The sequence below is a fragment of the Bombyx mori genome, chromosome 27 (assembly GCF_030269925.1).
Source record: "Bombyx mori chromosome 27, ASM3026992v2".
Taxonomy (NCBI): Eukaryota; Metazoa; Arthropoda; class Insecta; order Lepidoptera; family Bombycidae; genus Bombyx; species Bombyx mori.
The window spans coordinates 8,856,264-8,862,962 of record NC_085133.1 but is presented as its reverse complement, the minus strand read 5'-3'; the positions used below and the strand labels follow the sequence as shown (position 1 = coordinate 8,862,962).

General features: G+C 36.6%; 1 protein-coding gene across 1 annotated transcript in view; it reads left to right on the top strand.

The window, feature by feature from the left end:
* Positions 1-5,002: 5,002 nt before the first annotated feature.
* The window catches only part of LOC101741209 (uncharacterized), a 74,039-nt gene continuing 72,342 nt past the window's right edge, over positions 5,003-6,699 (top strand). The window contains exon 1 of the mRNA XM_038020933.2: positions 5,003-5,408. The gene's annotated coding sequence lies outside the window, so the exon portion shown is untranslated. The remainder of the gene's footprint in view (positions 5,409-6,699) is intronic.

The window sequence follows — 6,699 nt, the reverse complement described above, 5'->3', positions numbered from 1 at the left end:
TTATAACAGTTTACTGTATAATAAACCATAATGATGTATAACTTTTAAATAATTAAAGATAAAATTTAAACTTGACTGGTGATTTATGGCCAGTGTAGGATACAGGCAGCTCTTTGGTCAAAAATGTGTAGCGTGTTTTGCTACTTCTGAATAGGATGCTTTAGGTATGTGTTCGACTATTGAGTAGAAAATACGCCGAATATCGGGCAGGAAGCGGCGGTTATTGACTACCCCCCAGTTCTAGCTATTACCAACTACTTCTTCCTATTGCAATGAAGTTTTGGTTTCGGGTTAGGTTAGCGGTCTGTAGGGAAATGAGAGCGGTGGAATTTTGGGGCTGATTTTTCAATAAAAACTTTGAAGCAATTTTAGAAGCGTGTAATCCTTTTTCAGTATATAGGAAGAAGAGACGGAGGGGGAACAATTGCGATACCAACTTGAAATAAATAAATATTTTTAAATTTTAACATACTGGATACAAATTCCAACAAACTCGTATTATTGGTTGGGTCCTTTATTTCCGAAGGTCGTGTCCAGCTTGAATTTTCGTCTCACTTTGAGTCAGATTCCTCTAGTGGGTTCGGTCTTCGGTAGACCAGTGAGACCAATAGGATTGTAGGTATACAGTTGAGATTTAGACCTCAGGTTTCAAGATTAACACAGTAATGTCTATGAGCTCCGGTGAGCACTTAACATCGAGTGTGCTGTGAGATCGTTCACTCGTCCACGCAAAAAGAAATAATAAATAAAACCGCTAGTTTAGTGGACACACCCGGTGAACTATAAAAGGGACCCCTATTCATCCCTTGAAGTTTAAAACCTACTGCCCTATTTGTCTTCAATTTCTCACTAAAGACATATATAGATACGTCTGTGCTTACCCTTGCGGAATACGAGCGTGAAGATATTGATTCGGAACTAAAATTTGAACAGACGCGTCAAATTAGACTTTCTCCATTTCGATTTTAGGTCGGATTAAAACTGTTTTTATTTGACAATTATTTGTTTGTTTGGTTCATAGTGAATGGTTGGAGTAGTTCATGGTTTGCCTTAGATGCATTTGAGTGGATTATCCTTTATACTCGCGATGGCTTTGCGGCAGAAATGGACTAAACGTTGGCCTAAGCGCCGTGGACTAAAAGCCGTGTGATAGGTCCTTCTATTACCTATGGCTGGACCCGGACATTGTTGAAGCTGAGCATTAATAAAAGGCTCAGTGTTGCTCAGACAGCAATCAAGAGAGCACGCTTGGGGTTTCGCAGGAGAATCGTGCTAATCGACATAGCCTTCCTTCCTTCTAGAACAGATGGTCTCTAAAAGCTTTTACTGGTGGTAGGACCTGTTGTAAGTCCGCGCGGGTAGGTACCACCGCCCTGCCTATTTCTGCCGTGAAGCAGTAATGCGTTTCGGTTTGAAGGGTGGGGCAGCCGTTGTAACTATACTGAGACCTTACAACTGATATCTCAAGGTGGGTGGCGCATTTACGTTGTAGATGTCTATGGGCTCCAGTAACCACTTAACACCAGGTGGGCTGTGAGCTCGTCCACCCATCTAAGCAATAAAAAAAAAAAAAAAAAAAAAAAAAAAAAAAAAAAAAAAAAAAAAAAAAAAAAAAAAAAAAAAAAAAAAAAAGCTTCTAGAGTGGCAGCCGTTCTTGGAATCATTGGATAGGGATAGGTGGGATATCGCTAGATTGGTCATTATGACGCATCTTGGCTTCAGCCAATGTCCTATAGGCTGATGACAATAAACCTGTCAGCATAGGTTGGAAAAAAAAGACGATAATTTGAAGACACTACCACCAGTGAAAGATCCTCCAGAAACTATTTCACGTAAGGTAAATACGTCTTCGGATATTTCGGATACATTAAAAGTGAAATCGGTTTGTTAATGAATCCTGATGTTTTTGTGTAAATATTAGAATAAATATTAGGATGATACTAGGGTGATATCTGTTAAAAATAGTGGTATTTTTTTGGTGAAATCTTAGCCAAATCGTTACATTTAATTATTGTAATGTTTTAAGGTTGAATTGTTAGGAATCTTAATTTGTTTTGATACGTCAAGTAATAATGTCTGCTAGTTTTTTAATACCAACATGGGAAAAAATGACGTTTATATAAACATCGAAACATAGCAACAGGTGTGTGTGCACATATATTTCAATACATCGTTAATAATTTTGAAAAAATAAATTTTTATTTTTATTTTTTGACATGTGACATCTGTCAATATTAAAACAACAAATCGGCTAAAGGAATTTCAACACAGCGCCCAAGCTGTTTTTAAAGCTAGCTTCGTTCGAATTTGAAAATAAAAAAAAAAAGGAAAAGGGACGCCCGCGAGCTAAAAAATTGAAAACAATATATTTTTTTCATTCGTAAAAAGTCTTTGCCTACACGGGGTGGTTTAAAAATCGAATCAAGCGGCCGTCCTTGAGCGAGAGAAAGGAGGCGCTGCCGTCAACACATAAATCATATTTCTGGAGAATTTTTAATAAGTCCTATTGCTTTCGCGTATTTGCCATGTACTCCCCCTCGGGTTGGGGTGGGGAGTGTGTACTTACTCCCTCGTTTCCTAGTTCTGCTTGCTTTACAGGCTGTTCGTTTATCAGACGTAGCTCTCTGGCCTTGAGGTGAAATTTAAGATCTATTGTTTTAATACAAAAATCATCTAAACTACACTACACTATATCATCGCTGTTTGAAATGCAGTTTTGCCGAGCTAGTTCAGTATACTCCGCGAGATGCATAAGCTCATGAAGGATAACGTTTTCCGAGTACTTTTATTAGGAGTGCTGAGTTATTAGCTAGTTCGTCAATTCATTAAATCTAACATTAAGTTTAGTTGATAAAGTAAATTGGAATCCATTAGCTAGCAAATTTAAAGTTAGTATGAATTAGACAATAATACAATTTTAGGTACTGTCTATACTTGTCTAAAGCTGTAATTACAAGTAGTAATCAAACTCGACCAATTTTTTTTAATTTTTTTAAGCGAACTCTCGACTTTAAAGCAATAGTCGTAAAATTAATTTGTAAATAAATAAAAAATCAATATAAGGAAGTAAAAAAAAACAATTAAAAACGTAAACTATTTAGGACGCTCTGTATATCCGTAAGGCGCCGCCGCGGAGCGAGGGCGGGTGGCCGCGCTCCGCGAGGTACACCCAAAAGCAGCAGACAGACCCAACTAATATCGCGCGAAGGTCGCTGACACGTGTCGGGTACATGCTCAAATTTCGAACGTTTTTAATGCGTAATTTGAAATGTTAAAAACTTGTAATAAAACTATTTTTTTAAATGGAGGCTTGAAAAATACTATAATTATATGCAATAGCTTAAGTGCAGTTGGGCTTAGCGTCAGTTTTTACCGTCATAAATTTAATTGTTAAAATTTAATTTTTTTTAAATTATAATATTCGAATTTTTAAAATTTATATGTTTTAAATAATAATGATTGAAATATTAGTTTTTAGATGTCTAAACTTTACGTTTGGTCTAATGTTTCTACATACGAATGCTTTAGTAAAATATTTTTCCTTGTGATGTAAGCACGAAAAACGTTTATTTTGTAAATTCTATAATGTTTTATGTGCAGTGCTGTGTATATATTATATTCTTTGCTTTTATCTTTAGATTTATTTAATAAATAGTTTTGTAAGCTGACGGCGAAAGTTGACTTCATACATTATTTATTCGTTTGTAGATTCTTTCGATAATTAAAATCCATTTATACACACGAATAGACATAAGATTATTAAAATAATAATAATAATATCGAAACCGGAAACGAAGTAGGTCGCTTCTGTATTTTTCAATTGTACTATACCCGGCACACATGTGGTGGGGCACTAGGAAGAAGAAAGCGGGCGAAGAAAAAATGAGGGAGAGGAAAAACTAGAGCGGGACGGAAAAGTGGGCGAAAAACGAAAAATTTCACCCGCCGCCCGTCCGCGTCCCCCACCGCCTCGCCTCACCTCCGCGCGCCCCTCGCACACGCACACACGCTCCCCTACACGACGACCGCGAGCTCTTGATACTTGAACACTTTCACTATCATCTGTGAATTTTTTTTGTTTCTCTTTATATATACATATTGCTAAAATTATTTTACTCATTAATGTGAGACACGTTTTCAGCATTTTAGACGGATCGATTCTGTAATTTTTGTTTTGTTCTTTAACATTTAAGTGTTAGGCAAAGATCATTTTCGACACTTAATGTAATTGAACATTTGATACTAGATAAAAAAATACTACATTATTTTGCAACTATGTACGTATCGTGTGAATTAAGTTTTAGAAGAGTAAAAACATCCAACTATCATTTTACAATTAAGAATTACTGTACTATTATTTTGTTTTGGATACGTCCTCCTCCTTGCATCGTATTCCTCATTGCTGAGGATCGTGACCACCATTTTGTATCACTTTCGCACGCACGATAAACAATTATAAATTATTAATTTTCATTTAGAAGAAGTAGTAAAAGGAATAATATAATTATTTAAATAATTTAACATTTATTTTGCATGTAGCGCCCACTGTCTTACTCTACACAGATCAAATTTGAAAAAATAACTTCATATTTTTTTATCTTTAAAACTAAGGTCTTAGGTCAAATTTTTTTCCCATCATAATGAACAGATAATTTTATAAATAAAAACAAATAACATAATACATATATAAATATATAACAACAACAAGAAAATTGTGAAAAACATGTCGTTCAGTGGAATTATTATTCAGTGAACCAACAATTTAATAAAAATTTCAATAACACACAGTTGTTATGTTATACATATTATGTATTAAGAAATTGTAACGTAATAGGATTACATAAAGATCAAATTCCTTCACGAATCTCTGACTAGTTTCTCACTGATTTTCCTCGTATCATTCAGTTTTCCCGGTGAAAGTATCAAGACTGCTCGTTCCCTCGGGAGGCTATTGTAGCATGTTTTTATACCCAAAAATTTTAAGTCAGTAGGCGCTCGAACACTGAGCCGCTTGAACGTTTTTATTATTATTAATATATATTTATATTTCGTTTTCATTTACAAGTTTTCCACGGTTCATAATTTTAATATTTTTATACCGTTTTATACAACAAAGTGTTTATAGATAGGCGTAATTACAACATAAACATTTTAAACCTTAAAAGTAATAAATAAAAATTCGGCTACCGGATATATGTTTCGGAAGTAACGCGGGCGAGGTTTAAGTTTGTCACCAAGTTTACTGACGCACGAGTTTGACAGTTGGCGGATTCGAATTTTAAAATTGACGTTTAAATTACAACATGGCGGACTGTGTGTTTGTCAGCGTGTCCGCCGGGTTCGTCGACCTCGTCGTGTCGGAGAATTAGGATGCTCAACTTTCAGAACATTTGACGTCTGCTCTATCCGTGAGTATTGTGGCTTGAATCAATCCGCTCGAATTATTGATGACTTAGGTACGTTACATAAGGGCTTTCATAATGTCGCATGAATATTGTAGAGGTTTAATATGATAGTTGTCGGCGTGTGTGCGTGCGTGTGTGTAGGCGCGCACACAGGCGTACGATTGTTTTTATCGCTGGCAGTAAATTAGAGGGGCTGCGATAGTGGCCGATACCCGGTGACTAGTGTTCGTATTGATTTTTTTTTCCCTCATTCTGTTAAATTTCATTTATTGGGGGAGCGACCGGACAGGCAGCGATGACGTGTGTCGAATGCCCGCCGAAGGCCGCGGTTTGTAGCGCACGGCACTTATAGACGACCTTATCCGTCCTCGATTTGAAAATCGCGCCACTCGCGTTTCCTTCAAAGGTTTCTATTAGTTCTAACTTTAGGTTAAGCGTGCGTAATTAATTATTTTCGTTTTGTGCTACGCTGGGTGAGTTCTGAATCGGACAGCGAGAAACGTTCGGCCATGTTTAATATTAGTGTTTTGGTATGATTGATATGATGAAAACTTTTTAATAAGAAATCACGAATTTGAATTCGTGAAAAGAAAAGCAAAGGCCGGTATGATTCCGTGTGAGTTCGCACGACACTCGTACCAAGGTTTGGTTCATTAAACATTAGCGTCTGTCGTCCTCATTCTCACCGTCTTCACGAATTAATTTCGATGATAAAGCGAAAATAATTGTTAATTAAGTGTTCTGAGGGGTTGAATTTTCAAGTATCAATTTTATTTATTTATTTATATTAGCACAATTGAGTGTGCAATTCAAAATATTATATTCGTTTTATTGTATAACTTTAAGATTTATTTATTTATTTTTATTGCTTAGTTGGGTGGATGAGCTCACAGCCCACCTGGTGTTAAGTGGTTACTGGAGCCCATAGACATCTACAACGTAGATGCGCCACCCACCTTGAGATATAAATCCTAAGATCTCAGTATATTTACAACGGCTGCCCTACCCTTCAGACCGAAACGCATTACTGCTTCAGGGCAGAAATAGGCAGGGCGGTGGTACCTACCCGCGCGGACTCACAAGAGGTCCTACCACCAGTAAGCTGGTTATAACCAAGCCCAGTCCACTACTGGTCAATTACTCTCAGTTATCTATTTAATTGATTGAAGGAGGACGCCATTCCCATTTGGATATCTTAATGTACTCATTTAGAATCAGATGAGCCGTGATCTAGTCTGCTCGTATATGATAACAAAATAAATAGACCGAGTGTGTTTGTTTGTGTGTGTGCACA